Source organism: Rhipicephalus microplus, chromosome X, assembly GCF_043290135.1.
Source record: "Rhipicephalus microplus isolate Deutch F79 chromosome X, USDA_Rmic, whole genome shotgun sequence".
In the NCBI taxonomy this organism is placed as follows: Eukaryota; Metazoa; Arthropoda; class Arachnida; order Ixodida; family Ixodidae; genus Rhipicephalus; species Rhipicephalus microplus.
In genome coordinates this window covers 28,138,964-28,156,904 of record NC_134710.1, presented here as the reverse complement: position 1 = coordinate 28,156,904, position 17,941 = coordinate 28,138,964, and the positions used below count along the sequence as shown (strand labels likewise).

Here is a 17,941-nt window from a genome sequence, read left to right as displayed (position 1 = left end):
TGTATCATTATCCTCAGTGATTACTTTCTCAATTTCTTTAGTAGCTATTTCTATTTCCTTTTCTGAATAAAAATTTTCCTGCAGTTGCTTATCTTGTCTCCTTCCCCCATTCCCTGCTTTTCCAATACTTAGCTCTATACGTTTGTGATCACTACCCAGACTTCTGGAGCCACATTCATTTATGTGCATTCCCCTGAGCATATCATACATCTTATGTGACATCAGTGCGTAATCTATCGTCGACTGCAGCCTTCCTACCTCCCATGTTATTTGCCCTTCACACTTCTCGGTACACTTGCAAATTATCAAATGAAGCCTTTCACACATATCCATAATCAGTTTGCCTGTTGGATCGGTATACCCATCTATATCTTCTATGTGCGCATTCATCTCTCCTAGTATAATTATCTCGCACTCTCCTCCTAACTCCTCAATGCCATTTAATATACACTCTACCATAGCCTGGCTTTCTTCTCTAGCCTTTGTTCCCGTCCACAAGTACACGAAACCAAGGAGTGTCATTTGCCCTGCCACTTTCCCTTTTAGCCATAAATGTTCCTTGCACTCCTGCTTGACCCTTTGCCAGTCTGTACTTTTATGAATGAATGCCCCAATACAACCCCCCTTTCTGCTGCACTAATCATTGCAGAAACTCCGGAAGCTGTATCGTTTCCCAAGAGACCCGAGATGACGGCCTTTTCAACAGTGAAAATCAAACATGACAAGTGGCATGCGACAAGCAGATCATCCATTCGCCGCTTAAGTTTCCAGCCGGTATTCCGCATGCACAACATGTGCCGGCACCAATTTTGTGTAAGCAACGGACACGCTGTCGGCTGTATGCTTGATTCTCGGGTGCATGAATCGCGTATTTTACTTCGTAAACATTGCTTGCTGCTCTTGGTTGGTACTGTATCTGCCCTTCATTCTTGGTTTCGCTGTTTGCGATGAGAACTTTATCATGAAATATACATTACACGTGTTTCTCTGCAGATGATATCCTTGTTTTTTTTCGTAACATGCATTTGTGGGAATTAAGCTTTGCGCAGCGGCGGTGTCGTACCCAATGAAGCTTGAAGAGCGTGTACGTCCCGAAATCACCATATTATCATGAGAGAGGTGGTATACATGAGAGGACTTCGGAAATTTTGAACATGTGTTTTTATGTAACTTTAAGAACTCCGGCATCTTATCGCCATCGAAGTGGGGCCACTGCGGCCGGAATTCGATTACCGACCGTTCGAGCACCCGAGCCATTACAAAGCCACGCAGGTTCTTTCTACGATCTTTTCCTCGGTTTAGGTACGCCTTCTATGTCGGTGTGATGGCCCTTGTAAGAATGTGTGCAGTTCAGTTTTTTTTCAATGTTTCTGTACTTCAAGTTTTCTTTTCCTCCTGTCTCGAATCATTACGCAATTATTGTTGTTTTTTTATCATCTATCGTCGACTGAAGCCTTCCTACCTCCCATGTATAGCATAATCTATCGTCGACTGAAGCCTTCCTACCTCCCATGTTATTTGCCCTTCACACTTCTCGGTACTGTTGCAAATGATCAAATCAAGCCTTTCACACATATTCATGATCATTTTGCCTGTCGGGTCGATATACCCATCTATATCTTCTATGTGCGCATTCATGTCTCCTAGTATAATTATCTCGCACTCTCTCCCTAACTCCTGAATTTCCTTTGATATACACTCTACCATTGTCTGGTTTTCCTCTCTGGCCTTTGCTCCCGTCCACAAGTACACGAAACCAAGGAGTGTCATTTGACCTGCCACTTTCCCTTTTAGCCATAAATGTTCCTTGCACTCCTGCTTGACCCTTTGCCAGTCTGTACTTTTATGAATGAATGCCCCAATACCACCCCCCTTTCTGCTGCCTTCTGTTCTATTACAATATTCCCACGCGTAGTCCGGATTGTTCGGAGGTTGTTCCATGTCCCTGAGATGTGTTTCTACAAAACCGTATACCATCGGCCTCTCTTCCCTTAGCTGTTCTTCTATCTCTTCCCACTTCAGCCTGTTCCTACCACCCTGCATGTTAATATACCCTATGTCTGAATTGGGTCGGCGCTCGTGGCTACGCCTATTTATGCCCAGGACTCTACCTATCTTAGATATTGGTGCCACTTTGGAATCGTATCTGTCCATACCACCTGTCGAAGAGTCTCCCTGGTTGTTTTCCTCGTTACTAGCTATCCTGCACCCCGAAGGGCTCGCTTGCCCCCTAAAAAAGCTACTGCGCGTCCTGCAAGTCGCCAACCCACCTCATGACCTAGCCGCCCATCGAAGTGAATTCTGTCTCGTTGAAAACCCTCCCACCTATGCACCTCTCTGTTTATTTCCACCACCTCAAAGCCTTTCTCTCGACTCATCCGTTAATCTCTTTGTTTGCGTTGACCACCGCTCTTTGCAGGTTGCTATCACGCACCGGTACCTCCGGTATCGTGCATATCACTACCTGTACCTTAGGAGAAGTGGCGCGCATGTCATCGACGCCTTTCGCCAGTGTGGCTGCTAGTCCTGCTGCATCTCCATTTAGGACATCGTTTAAACCGCCTGAAATTATCACTAGGTTTCGTCTATCAGCTGTCGTTTTGAGCTTTGCGCTCGCTTGCCTCATGACTGCTTCCAGCTTGCGTCCTGGGAACGCCCCTACTGCAACCCTCTTGTCACCTCCTACCCTCTCTTTGATGGCTTCTGTGCATCGATTTAAATTTGAGTCCCCGGCGATTATCACATGCTGCGACTTTTCAGCTGGAGCGTTCTGCACCTGGGGGCTACTTGCACCTGTGACGCCGGCTGCTTTGTTCCCTCCCTGCCCCACCACTACCTCGCTGAAGCTGGGCCTTGCGACAGTTGAACCGGCTAAACCTGTTTTTTCCAAACTTGCTTGCTTTTCCTTCTCCACCGTTCTGGTTGCGGGTTCCCTACTGTTCTCTCGGTAGGTCGCTTCTTTGTTCAGCTTCGCTAGCGCTTCCTCGGCGGACTTCAGTCTTTCTCCCATTGCCCTCGTTTTCTCTTGCTCTGTCGCCAACTCAGTCTCGAGCTTGGCGATTCTCATCAGCAGTTCACTCTGGGCATGCATCATTTTCTCCATTTTTTCCTCGACCTCACATTGCCTACACTTCGCGTCAGCCTCTTCTCCATCCGCTTCTACGCTTGGGTCCACTTTCAAACCCACTCCACAACCTGAACACTTTACAGTCTTTTTAACCATGCCTTTCTGACACCAATTGTCCCTATACTCGATAATTACTAAACTCGAGCCCTGTGCTACCGTGAAAAAAAATCTAAGCTCTACTACAAAAATTTGCGTGTTCAATGTACGCGCACCTCCCCCACGGGGTGGCAAAAGAAAAAAAAAGCCAACAAAAAAATTCAAACACACACACCCGCACTAACTAATAAATACCTGGTGACTGGCCCCCGAAAAAGCCGTACCATAAAATAAGTGTTTCGAAGATTTCAACCGCTACCTTATAATTATAAAGACAAGCTCAAAACATGCAAAAACACTTATCTGCGCAGTCGATCCGGAGCGCTGAAAAACACGTCCATCCACAGCAAAAAACACGCATTCCACAAATTTGGTGTCACCACCCCTTTAGGCGCCATCCACCCCTTAGGCGCCATCCACTTAAGGGGTGTCACCACCCCTTTAGGCGCCATCCATTTAGGCGCCATCCATACACGGGGGGCCCTGTAGCGCCCTCGTTCGGGCGGCGCGCAAACCGGAGAGCGCGCGATGGCGACAGAAGAAAATAAAGAAGGCGCTAGGCCGTGGCACGTGAAGCCACGGCTCACGTTCCGGGCTGGCATCGGTTATCGTTCAGGCGTGTCTCTCTTTCGCTCCTGTGGCATAAGCCTACAATATATATATATATATATATATGCAGAGCAGGATGCGCTTAGCCTGAGATACTCGGCGACAACCTTTCTTGGCACTGAAGGGAAAGCTACGGCGGCGGAGCTTCTGCACGTGTAACGCTACGCGAAGTAGTCCGTTTCGGCGTGCGTCTCGTACGTAACGCTGTGGAAAGCAACGGAAGCGCACCATCAGCGTTTCATGTAGACGCAGGCGCCGTTTAGCGTTTGAGGTGCATGTAAAAAAGCGAGACTTTCTCGCGCGTTCAGAAAACACGAAGTCGCAACGAATAAATTAAAGTAAATACGACTATCTTAATGGTGGGAGCTGCGTCCTGTCTCAAATAGCTCCACGCAGAAAAGAAAGGGGGAACTTTTACAGGGTGTGTCAGCTAAAAAGCACGAAGCAATAAAAAAGAAAAAAAAATGAGTGTTACAAGTTTCCAGCTAGCAAAGTAGTGTTTTTAGCTGTATGTTGCACGTCGGGATATTTTTTTTGATACGCCAAGCATGGCAAATAATAAAGATTGCTTAATGAACGTTTTAAATACTGACTCTAGAGAAGAAAAAAAAAGAAATATAGGACATGTAGCACTTATTCAGAAGTAACCAAATTTTGAACCTTTGGTAAAATAACAACGCTTGCAAATTTTTTTCCAGGGTTTGTTTAAAGTGCGCGAATTTCAAAAAAGTACCGCGTGATTACCACCTAACGCGCGGCGCTTTGAGTGCCCTAAAATATAAGTTGAACGAATTATCGTAGGCTTCTCACGCACGAAGGTCGCTTGAACAGGCTATCGGTGACTACGTTGGACATTAAGTGATAGTTGGATGGTGCTATTAAAAAAGGTGGGGGGGGGGGGGAGAAAGAAAGAAATGAAGACAATAAACTTCGAAGAAAAATCGGCTGCCACGTACATTGTGATATGAGACCGGAGGCAGCATTCGGCACAGCACAGACTTTTTTTTCTTTTGGGGCCAACGATAAACATGATGGTGGGGAAGAGGGCCCGAAAAGAAATCATTATGTATGTATGTATGTATGTATGTATGTATGTATGTATGTATGTATGTATGTGTGTGTGTGTATGTGTGTATGTGTGTGTGTGTGTGTGTGCGTGTGTGTGTGCGTGTGCGTGTGCGTGCGTGCGTGCGTGCGCGTGCGTGCGCGCGCGCGCGCGTGTGTGTGTGTGTGTGTGTATGTGTGTATGCGCGTGCGCGTGTGCGTGTGTGTGTGTGTCACAAAAGCGGAATAGGCAGAAAGTCCCTGACTGACTGCTTCTCATGAAATCGATTTCCAGAATGCGTGGGATCTTCCAGCATTTTGAAGAGCGGAGCTCTTTGAGAGAGAGACAATAAAATGAGAGAAAAGCAGGGAGGTCAACCAGAAACTGGGGCATATGGTTTGATACCCTGTACTAAGGGATGGGGGAAGAGAAAGAATGGGAAGAGTAACGAAAAAGGGAGTGGGGGTGCCTAATCAATAGGCCACTACCCCGAAAAAGTTCAATAGAAGGCCGTGACTGATTTTCTGTGCGAAGACGGATCCTGTTGGCTTACGAGCAATGACTGTTCTGACAGGGGCCTGTCGTCAAGACGGGCTAACGCAGCAGCTAGCCACGGTCTGGGCACACTGTAGCGAGGGCAGTGACAGAGAACGTGCTTGAGTTTGCTGTACGAGTTCACTGTTATCCTCTTCAACTTGTGCTTGGCACCCACATCACTTGCGCCGATTTGTTTGGCGTGGAATGCAATAACTATGATGGGTGAGTCTTTTTACAAGACTAAAAATCAGGTAACAACTAGTCACTAGACTAAAGATCACATAACTATCCACGCGACGGCTCCCGTAACGTCCTGTAAGTACTCCCCTGAGTTCTAACTAAAATCATGTAAGATTTGGTCAAGTGACAAAAGTCACTTGTTATCTCGTAAAAGCCATCAGGCTATTTCACGCAAAACTACTGATGTGACTAAACATCATGCAAGGTCGCGTCACTAAAATGACGTCACGCAACACATCGCGTGACGTAAATTTCGCAGGAACTAGTCACGTGACTAAATCCCGTGACATGACGTGACAACTATTCGCGTGAGTGAAATCACGCAATATCCCGTAGGAATTAGTAGCATCACTACACTAACATCACTGTTTCCGTCAGCATTACGTGACATGGGCATAGTAAGGGGAACACACAGAAACTGGGAACAGCCAACTTATTACTCTATAGCAAAAACTTGGCATTCCTTGGTGAAGCTTGGCATTACTAGCAAAACATAGCTAGACTCAGCCCTAGCTCCGCTGTTGGTTCCAACCTTGCGCCGTTATAGTGCGCAAACTGCGCGGCTTTGTTTATTCTAAAGCCCCGCGCTTTTATAGTTATAAACATTACAGCAACCTGTCTGGCCGATATGCCGGATTTGATCACAACCGTGCATGTATGCGATGCATGTATGATTTCACATGCCACTTTGCTATAATAGTTTCATGCGTTGGACGCCAACGTTTGTCCATGGGGCGTCGGCAGGGGGGTGCAAAAGAAACGCTCGCCCTCTCTACAGCCACACCAGTGCTCTCTCCCTCCACCAGCGGCGCTGCAACACAGGCTTGCACCTCCCAAGACGAAATTCGGCGTACACTTGTGCACACTTATGCATTTCTCTGACGTCTTGAAAGGAGCCGCCCTTCGTTATGATCACTATAGAAGCTTACTCATCAACATGCACCAAGCAGGCCAACACAGCAGCACGCGTTGCTATAGGACTGCATGTTGCTTCACAAGGTGCGTGCACAGGGGTAGGAAAAAGCTGTCGACGGCGTTGGCATGTCCTGAAACGCCAGCATTCGGGGCAATAATGGGCGGGTTGCGCAAAGCTGCGAAAATACGCGTGCCGATTGCGGTCTTGCTGGGAGATTTTTTTTTTTTTTGCTTATAAAGAGTTTGCGCAATAGACTTTTCCCCGGTCATGCCTCTCCTGATATACGAAAGAAAATTAGCTGACGTCACCTAATCCTGCTGATGTGGCAACATCAGGCGCCTTCACTTTCTAGCGAATGCAACCCCCAACCCCCCTCTCTCTGCTTGCAGGCCGCCCCGCGTTCCCATTGACGAGATGCTGCCAGCGCGTTTCCTGGGAGGCTCTAGAAGTGACTCGAGAAGCGCTTGAGCGGCGCTTCATTGTCAACCTGTAGAACGAGGCCGGCGTCGTCTTACCTTGAGCCGGGGCGGCACGTCGTAAGTGTGCTCCTTGGCCCCACGGGAGGCTCTTCATAGCGTGCCCTCTTCTTGGGCAGAGCGACCACCCGCGTAGTACGCCATGTGACTCGTAGCGTACGGCGACGGGTAGTAGAGTGACTCCCGCTGCGATTCGTGCATGCCGTCACCCTTCGTCGTCTTGCCGTACGTGCTCAGACACATGTCGTCCGGCCGTCCGGGGGAGCCCCGAGCGTCTGCGCAGAACGGCACTTTCTTTTTTTTTCCCGCATTGTAGGCATACGCGGAAAGCACTGATAATAATAATTTGCGGTAGTTTAAGAGCGAAGCCCTTAAAGCTCGAGATAGAAGCTCCTAAGTCTGCAAAAAAAAAAAAAACCCTCCACGTCGTTGTCCAGCATCAACCAAGTCACAGCTGCGCACCACCTGGATTAAACCTCGCCTAGCCGCGCATGCGCCGACAAGCAGTTACCACCAATCCACGCACACCGACGGAGAAAGTCCGCGCAGTCTCCGCACCGAGTTTGCCCAGCGTGACGCGAGCACAGTACGAGCGACTAAAGCCCGCGCTTGTGGACGCACTCCAGTGTGGACATTCTTGCAAGGATTGTGGTAGACTTTTTATTGTTCGACTCTCTCTGTCTACACCAAGAAAAGCATCAGCCAAGAGGACTACGCTAAGCCCCTGACCAGCATAACTGTTTTTAGGCCTTACATGGCGAGTGTAAACATTTTTTTTTTGTCCCAAAACCATTATATGATTAATAGGGACGCCAGAGTGGAAAGAGAGATAAACTTCGATTACTTAGGGCTCTTTACCGAGCACATAAATCGAGTACACACGCCTCAAACATTTTCGCCACCATCAAACATTGGCCCCGTATCGGCATGTTACACGGCAAATGTCGTCGAAAGACGATAGTCTTGCGTCAGGAGTGAGTGAACAAAACGTTTATTTGATGTTCTGCGGAAGAAAATTGGTGAATGGTATTCGGAAGGCGCTGCATTAGAGTGCCTCGAGCGCGTAGCGGAGGCGAACAAGCGCATCTAGGCACGTTGTACATGATCGCCATCTGGCATTTATATATAGGTTGATATAACTACACAGCAAATGCCAATGTACCAAAATGCCTGCTATAAAAGTTTTTGACTGCGAACACCTCTGTATATTTATTGAAGCATTTGTTATTAAGCCAAAATTTCTTTCCTCATAAACGCCTATAAGATTTGCTCCGAAACAACTTGGTAGGATTGGTTTAGCTGCTAATCATGACATGTTTATACGCAGCGCCGTCAGTGGTTTATGCGCATCGCTCTTGCAATTGATGGGTTGCGCTGTTCCAGCTGCTGACTAGCTAACGGGCTGCGAACTGCCTAAAGAAGCCTTCACTCGATGGTGCAAAACTGCAGCGCACTCTTACCTTGTCCGTAAACGTACCACCATTTTAGCAATAGCAGATCACGCGTCATACATCAGAATGAACGCTAGCAGCGTCTTTTTATGCACAAAGTGCATATAGACAGCATAAAACTGCGATAACTTTTCATATTATAATTCTTTGCTAGTGTAATAAGTTAAGGTTTGCAACACGTTACTTAATGTGCAATATTCTAATGCTTTTTTTTCATCAAATAGAAATTTTGCCGTCCACGCAGAAACGTCCCAGACGTATTGTTACAGAAACATCACACGATGCCACCGCTGTTCCCATTATGGCGACTCATAACTGAGATCACCTTGTGATTTGTAAAAGTAATAAAATTTATAGCGGACTAAAAAAACGAATATATTAAAGTGAAATGCCCAGGTGGCTCCGTATAGCAAACAATGAGAGTGAATATGTATAAACACAGAGTGTTTTACGTAACTAGAACCAAATGTTGTGCACTTTTGATTAACAGTAACTGAATAAACTAATTGTGGTCACGTGGCGCTTGCTACGGTATGTTTTACTTTTCGCTTACTTGGTTGATTAATTAATGTCAAGTACGCGAGATTCGTAAAAGCTCAATTTAGGTTCAAATGCGCCTTGCGACATCGTAGATGGCATTTTAAAACGACTGGTTCTATATTGTATGTTTTCGTACATACTGCACTGTGAATTTTTTTCTGACTTAAAAAAAGAACCCACAAAATATCAAATAAAATCACGTTTCTAAGCTTATTCGCTACCCTACTACGGCACTCATGAAAAGTGCTTGGTGCGAAACAAAGGGAGAGGGGACCATTACTCTGCCGCTTTTCAGGAACGATGGCGTTGCCTTGCTACGTGGAGCCGTGAAGGACGCTGACCCATTTGGAAGCCGCTGCCGCGAACCACGGTGACTTATTTCGGAACGCACTCCACGCGTCACCTGTGTCACTCGGAGCCTGTTTGAGGGCGCTGCAGTAACGTGGTGCACGAACGCAGTCGGCCGGTCATATTTCACGAGCTTTTTTTTAATGCGAGAAAAAAAAATCTGCACACAATAAGCCCGTTGCCCGAAAAAAACATCTGTCGTTTTAGATTGCGTTGAATAGAGCGTAACGAAACGCACTGAGTCCTTAAGTGAAACATAAAAATTTCTCATAATTGATCTTATTTCATTAACTAATTAAAAAAGTCACAGCTTTGCCGCATAGGCACAGCAATGAACGTGATAGCAACAGATTGGAAGGTCACACGCAGAATGGCATGTAGATCGAAACGTGCCCCGCGTTTCTCACGCACAAATGACGCACGAAACGTGCACAGGTACAGATGAACGCGAATAAGCGTCTAAGTTACTTCCATGAGCCTGAAAGAGTGCCCTTTTCACAAACGGAGGCTGTGAAACAATTGCAGTGACCTTTGTGCGCCCGGTATCTACAACAGAATAGTTCCGGCGAAACCCAAAGGCTACCCAAGACGTACGATCCTCCCCACTGCAAGGTAAGGGCGCGCGATCGAGCATATATGCGGGCCAAACTTCGCGTGAGTGATGAGAGTCGTCGCGGGCTCATTGCGCCATCTTTCTGATAATGTTGAAAACACGATATGTTCGCCGAACAGCGGTAAGTGATATAAGTATATATAAGTATAAGATATAAGGAGCTTTCTTCGGGTACTTCGACGCAAAAATTTTGGTCTGTCTGTATCTCTATCTGACTGTCTGTCAATACCCCGAACGGCCAACACCATCCGCAGCGCCCACCAATATTGCTCAAGTCTCAGCATTCATACCAGTGTGATTGTCAATTAAAAAGCAATTACTGCACGCATCTGAGGCGCCATAACAACACGTCAATAGTTTGTATGTGTGTCTTTATACTAGAGAAGGCACACATAAGTAATTCTAAGGACTATGGCGTTTTTCACGCTGCACTGACAGTGCAATGCGATGCTCGAAAAGGCAAGGATTTCCAACGCTTTGCTAAGACTACACGGTGGTGGCACCTGACAATCGCTTTGCGCTCTACACCTTATCGCCTCCGAAACAGGCGCGCATCTTTTTCCGTGGGCTCGCATGCCTTCCTTGGTTTTCGAAGATGACTGCCAGATAGCGCTCGTTCACCTTCGCTACTTCTAGTACCTTCTACCTTCGCTGCATGGATTGAGACTCTATGACGCATCGCTTCGAGAATACAATTAACAGATTTTCTCGCGCAGAACATCAAATAAACGTTTTGTTCACTCCCTCCACACGCAAGAGTATTGTCTGTGTACGACATTTGCAGTGAAACTTGCAGATACGGGGCATTTTTTTCTGGATTGTTTTCTTTCTTGCGTTCTCATATATATATATATATATATATATATATATATATATATATATATAGTCCAGCAGTAGATCCTCCGTGAGCGGTTACAACGTGGTTTATTTCGACGTTTCGGCCGACTCTAGGCCGAAACGTCAAAATAAATCACGTTGTGACCGCTCACGGAGGATCTACTGGACTATATGCAACGCTACGGCCACCCAACCACCATGCCTGCCTATATATATATATATATATATATATATATATATATATATATATATATATATATATATATATATATACCGTGCATAACGCCGATGCCGGCGGTGAAATACAGCCGAGACTGTCTACCTAATTGCTATCGCAATAGTAATGAAGTTGAGAACGTTCCATCATACTCTAACAAGCGTTGGATGATGTCAAACCATACGCCATTTTCATTCAGTTAAAGTTGATGTGTTTAAAGTATTTGGTTTCAGCTACATGAAACACCCTGTATAAACATGATACAGGTGGCACCTTTAATTGAGTGTGATGTAAATATAATTGAGCGTGATGTATGCTGAATCTAAATGTCAAGGGGAGACAATATAAAACTCAGTGCCGCGTAAAATAGTACGAAATAGCTTGTGGGACACTGATGAGTAAAACTAAGTACTTGGTGTTATATCGTTTCTCGAATCTCTATTATTAGAATATTTTTGCCCACATTTTCATTGTGCCAACTCATTTGCACAGCATTACAAAGTTTTAAGTAGAATTCTTTTCATTGTATACTCTAGGCATGTCCAAATTATTTTATATTTGCCTTTAACATCGCCTTGGCAAACACAGTTTGCTGTGCCTGTTATTTTTTGGCTGTATACACACTTTCTTGTTCTTGAAATAATGGAAACGATGTTACAAAAGACACCGATATGTTTTGATTGGTAACTGCGTGGTCAGTCGGAGCCGCGCATACCGAAGCAAGACAAGACTTGTTAGTGACAAAATAATAGTAATAAAACTACTTGGGGTTTGAAGTCCGAAAACCATGTTACAATTATGACAGATGCCATTGTGGTGGGCTCCGGAAATTCCGACCATCTGGTGTTCTTTAACATGCACTGGCATCGCTCAGTACACGGGCTTTTACTATTTCGCCTCCGTCGAAATGCGACGACCGTGGCCGGGGTCGAACCCACGACCTTAAGTGAGAAAATTATTTGTGTTTGCCTATTCCGCCTTTCCTATAGAAAAAAGCTGAATACGCTTCCACGATTGCACATCATAGTTTGCTATAACGGAAATCGTAGATCACCTTGTATTACGCATTGCAGTGGTGCCTTTTAACCACCCGAGGCAAACCGGACTGCCTCTCTCGAACCAGGTAACCGGACTTGTGGAGTGGTTGGCGTCATTCAAGTGGTAACACAGTGCCAATCCAGCTAACGGATATAACCGCCTTCAATAACATGAGTAGGAGAACAGCATCGAAGGCGAGGGAAAAACGTAGAGTATACAGATGGTACGTTTCTGAACCATTTGGCTCTTGCTCGCGTGCCATGTAGTTTTGCATATGGTGAACTGGCTGGCATGAGCCACTGTTTAAGACAATACCGACTATTAAAGAAAGTTTCAATCCTTTCCTCTGGTGCTGACTGAATTGGCCAAGAAAGCGGAGTAATTTTTGTCTTTTGTTTCGGGCCATGTAGTTAACGCCTTAGGACAAGACCCCAGTGGTCTCTAATTAACGTTGGGACTTTCTTAAACGCGCTTGAAAAAACTGCGCGAACACTAAGTTTCGTGGTTGTACACGACGCTGGTTTTCCAAGTAAGCCTTGTTTCCAACTCGCCCACTTCTGTACTTTAGTGCAGTTTGTACCATATTGAACAGTGACTGGTGTCAGTTCAGCATCTAGGTTTGCCCCCCCCCCCCTTTCCCAAGTAAAACAGATCTCTTTCGAGGATTTTTTACGTCTAGCTACACCGAATCCTCCTCTTGCCCAAGCCTAACGGCAGCACTCACAGTTATCGGAGGCGGCGTCGGGTAAGGGGTCCCCGCGGCGCTTCCAGACGACCACGAATGAGGCGACGGCCGCGATGACGACGAGCACGACGGCGGCGCAGAGCACGGGCACCAGCAGTGCCGCGTCGTCCAGTCGACTGCCGGACGAAGAGCCCCCCGCCGACGGCGGTGGCACCGTGGCGCCTTGTAGCGTCAGGGTGGCAAACTGGTAGTCGGCTTCAGTCCTGCCGGCGTCGTTGAGAGCGACGGCGAGCAGGTCATGCCATGTGCCTGGGCTCAGGTCACTCAGCTGCAGTGTCTGCTGCTCAGGCACGATGTGGTTCGAGACGACGATCCAATCACGCGTGCTCTGTGGCTTGTACTGCACCACGAAGTGGCGTATCGGGCAGCCACCATCGGCCCACGCCTTAAGCTGCACGCTTGCAGACGACATGTTGGCCGACACGAACGAGTCACCGGGCGGAGCCACTGGCGCTGTGAGACAAAAGGGCTGTATCGTTACACGATCGGCATGCTCGGGGAGTGAAAGAACATGGCCACAAAGATGGCTTCATTAGACACAAGTTTAAAAAAGAAAACATTACGGCAAACAGTGATGATATATTATAGTATATAACATCTTGAGTGGCTTTAAAACTACCGCAAATGACAGAACGTTGAATGGGCAGTTATTGTTAAACGCATTGAAGAGCGTCGCTTCCAAGTCCAAAAGACGTACAGCCTTCGTCATTGTAGATCGAAGGCCGTATGGTCCCGACTGATACTTCGCGGCTGCACCGTATTGCTGTCGGGCAGTATGCATTATAGGGGCAACATGAGGCTACCTGGACGTCTCGAAACAAACTGTATTAAAGAGCCTTCGTTTATTTTGGCGATAGCTGCAGAAGTTGAAAAGTTTCAACTTGGATTGACACAACTGACAACATGATATCGAGAGATAACTTTCAGGAAGTCGTAAGAAGGAGCACGTCCCAGTTTTTCCGGGATGTCTGGCAAGACCGGTTGCAGTACCTTTGCCTTCGGTGGTGACTTCCACTACAGGGCTTGGCTCTCCGCGGCCAATGTCGTTGAAAGCAGTGAGGAAGAGCTGGTAGGTTGTTCCACATAGGAGGCCGTCGAGAATTTTATTCGTCTGGTAGCTGTGTAGCTGTTCCTCTTTCCACTCCGATGCTGCGTGCTTGTAATGTAGAATGTAGCCAGTCACCACGCTGTCCTTGCCCGCTGGCTCCCATCGCACGTGCACCGAAGTAGACGTGGTCGCTATCACGCGAAGTGGAGGAGACCGGGGAGGATCTGCACGGATAGTTGCAGCCATTGTTCTATATTTCAGATAGTTTTATATTAATTAAAAAACGAAAATGGTGGGAGAAAATTCGCAAGGAATGCGAACCTTCCAAATACAAGTTTTGTGGTGACTGTTGCTGTAGGAGCCATGTAACATAAACTAACCAAAGTGGTAAACGGGCCTAACCAGTTTTCTCAACCACAACCATTACCTACTCCTCATTTCATATGTTAAGAGCGTAACTCTTTTAAGAACTACATCACAAACATGCCATGGATGATTGCTTCTCGAATGCTTATTCGCATAAAGAATACTCGGGCACTGGGTAAAGGTTATTTTGGTAGTGTTTCTTATTGTATTATAGCGTCTTAAAATCTTTGAAATAACACCCCATTGTATATAAAATCATTAGGCTTGCCTATTTTTTCACAGTTATTTCGTTTAGGTACCACCAACGTACTTCTATTTCGTCATTATTTTTATGTTTGACGACTGCACTGAATACATACAGTGAAACGCCGATGCAGATTATTCCGGTTCGACATATGTCGGACGATATGTAGTTAAAACAACAGCCAAAGTAAACACATAGCGTTTGCACATCACAAGGGAGTGCGCACTTTCGCACATTGGCAGACAGACCGGGTTACTTACCATATTCGTAGGTCTTGACAACAATTTCATCAGCGGCAGGACCGGCTCCCTGGCCGTTGAATGCTTGGACGACGATGACATACTTAGTGTTCTTCTGGAGACCACCAATGACGAACTCTTCCTTGACGCCTTTGTTGTCCACCTCGACCGTCTTGTAAATGAAAGGCTCATTGGTCCCTTGAGGCTTGTAGCCAACGTAGTAGCCACTTATTTGCATATTCTTGTGATCATGGTGAGGTTTCTAGGATTAGTAAAAACGCAAAATAAAGATTTTGTTTAATAAATTTGGATTTTTTCAGAATATTTGGTGTTTTCACGATTACTCTTTCATCCCTAATTGCTTCTCTTCCAGTTTGCGCTAAATGATTGCCCCTAAGTAAATATCCCATTATACGACAGTGATCATTAGTTTTGAGGTGGAATGTCTAGTAATAACATGAAGAAACAGCTAAACGACAGACGCACCTTAAACAAATATATGTGGTATCTAAGACGTAGATACACCCGTTGCGAAGGAAATATTCAACTAAACAAGATACTTTTACGAATACAGAAGAAATACATTCACAAAAAACATCTTTATACGTAGAGAAGACATTTATGGCTTGTTTCATGTACGAAGGAACAGTGAGTTGTCTTCATTTATTATTGGCAGTCGTAGGCTGCAGCATCTCAATCGAAATGTTAATGTTCGCATTGTGGCGTATGGCTAGAGCCATTTTTAAATGTGTCATCTTTTCTCAGCACTTAGATGCTTCCAGTCATGACCGAATGTAGGCAATACATGAAACTGACACCAAAGAATCTCACCCTATACTAATTGACACAACCTGCCACCTGACAGACACCGCGTTGTCCTTTTCTCAAGTCCTTTTCAAAATGGCGCTCAAATCACGTCGCACTCTCAGCAAGTTCTGTGACATTAAAGGCGACGCCGTTTGAAATGATGAAGGCGCTGACGCAGGAACCCGACAACGATGTCACATTACATTCACATTATGCCTCATCCAATGCCACTCGGTAATCTGATTAACACCAGAAAAGGGTAACAGCTAGCATACAAAAAGGAAAAAAATCACGGCGCATCCAAGGAGTGAATGATGATGAGTGGGGTGAAGCGCTGGAGGGTTTCATCGCTAAACCGGGAACCATCCGCGAATATCACCCACTACATCATCACAGACGTGACAAACACTGTATATACAAGAAATATTATTATTCGTAATAGTAGCTATACGGCGCTTTCGTTCCCCCTTCATTATAACGGCTTTATGGTCGGTGAAGTGGTGGATCAGTGATGGGGCATAGTGGGATATTTGCAAGGACGAAGAAGTGGGCAGTTGGCAAAGGTGAAACTATAGGCGGTAGCGTACATACATATAAGGGATGGACAGACCCACGCCTTTTAGGAGCTTCGCCCCTAAAAAGTCGGAGCTAATACCGACTTATTAGGAAATGGGTGCCTGTAATGTTTACATTTTTCGGAAACTCGAAGTACGCGCTCGCAGCTTTTGTGATCATGCTACTGCGCGACAACCATTCAAAGGCAGCGTAGCTCGTCACGGTGGAGCAATGAAAAGAAACAAATCAGAGCAGAAAGAAAGGCAGTGTGTATGTCTGTCGATCCTGAGCGTCTCTGCTGTTCACTGTTGCTTCTCACCCCCTCCTTTGTCGCCCAGCGATTCTACATGGCGCATTATACATGATGCCCAATAGTCTACGCTTGTCTATATGCCTGCAGATTTTCTGGTATAGCACATACTTACCCTCCAGGAAAGCTTGATGGAGCTCGAGTCTAACGCAGCCGCGCTGACTTGGGACGGTGCTTCCTGAGGCGCTGAAAACAAAAGCAATACGTGACTACGCAAGTAAAAAAGTTTGTACTGCGAAGTGGGTAGGTACAAAGACCTGAAGTGGGTTCGTATAAAGACATGTGCATTGCTGAATACAGCCTCCAGAAAAATTTCTCGAACGAACACGTTTAAGTTTATAGTAGCTGTTTTAGGAATGATACGTAATTTCCATAGAACAGCCTAATAATAATAGTTCCTGGAGTGGAGCTTGCCAGAATGACAATATGATTATGAGGCATGTCATAGTAGAGTACTCTGGATTAATTATGACCTCCTGAGTTTTTTAACGTGCACCTGAATGAAGTACACGGGGGTTCTTGTATTTAGCCCTCAGTAAAATGCCGTGGCCGTGAACGGCAGCTGAACCCGCGTCATCGAGCTTGGCAGCGCAGTACATAATACTGATAACTGACGCCCGATACACTAGCCTAAATCATGGGCGTGTACTGAATGACGTACTCCAAAAGTAAGTGTTAACAGTCCACCACGCTTAATTACAGCATCCGGGTTATGGTATAGAATATGTTGCAAACTAACAGGCATCGCTTTGTATAAAAATGTTTGGCAGCAAAACAGTAACGGTGTATTCCTATATGCAGCTAACAGCACATAAAAATAGAGCCAGAAGGTAAAAACACACGTACGGGCGATGAATTTTAACTAACCCTGCTGTCCATTCTATAGGGCAACATAGCGGATTAGCTGAAAAATAATTCACTGACCTTCCATGTTCGTCGTAACTGATATGGGCTTGCTTGGCGCAGAGGAGCCGAGGTCGTTGTTGGCAATGATCTTGAGCTGATATTCGGTCACCGGCTGCAGGTTCGTCACCGACGCCGTGGTCAGTCCCCCCGGCACTGAGATGCGCCGCACGGAGTCGTGGTCGTGTCGGCCGCCTCCCACTGCGCAGTTCATGTGGCACAAGAAATCGGGTCTTTGAGACTACGCCTAGAACAACTTATGCCATCTTCAACAACATGCCCCAGGGCACACCGGGTCTTCTAAGTGCTACCATGAACGAACGAAATGGCACACCAGGGCGCCCCGACACTACTCGTTGAATATATCGCGAGATACATCGTTGATTACGAAGCGAAACCTTCTGGTGTGACGATAGTTATAACGCGAGAACAGAATGACGACACAGAGACAAGAAGGACACGAAGGACACAAGTCATACCAACGAGCCCAAGCTGCCACACATCCTTCTGGTGTGTTGTCTCTGCCGAGTAAAAGCCAGCGCTACCACCTCGAAGTGTCTTATAAGCATGAGCTGCTCATACCTAAAACTGACAAAATGTACGTCACTATTAATTTATTAATTACAGAAAGTGC

At 46.1% G+C, this 17,941-nt stretch overlaps 1 pseudogene; it reads right to left on the bottom strand.

Annotated features, from left to right (window-relative positions):
• Positions 1–7,052: 7,052 nt before the first annotated feature.
• The window catches only part of LOC142775020 (cell adhesion molecule Dscam1-like), a 429,006-nt pseudogene continuing 418,117 nt past the window's right edge, over positions 7,053–17,941 (bottom strand).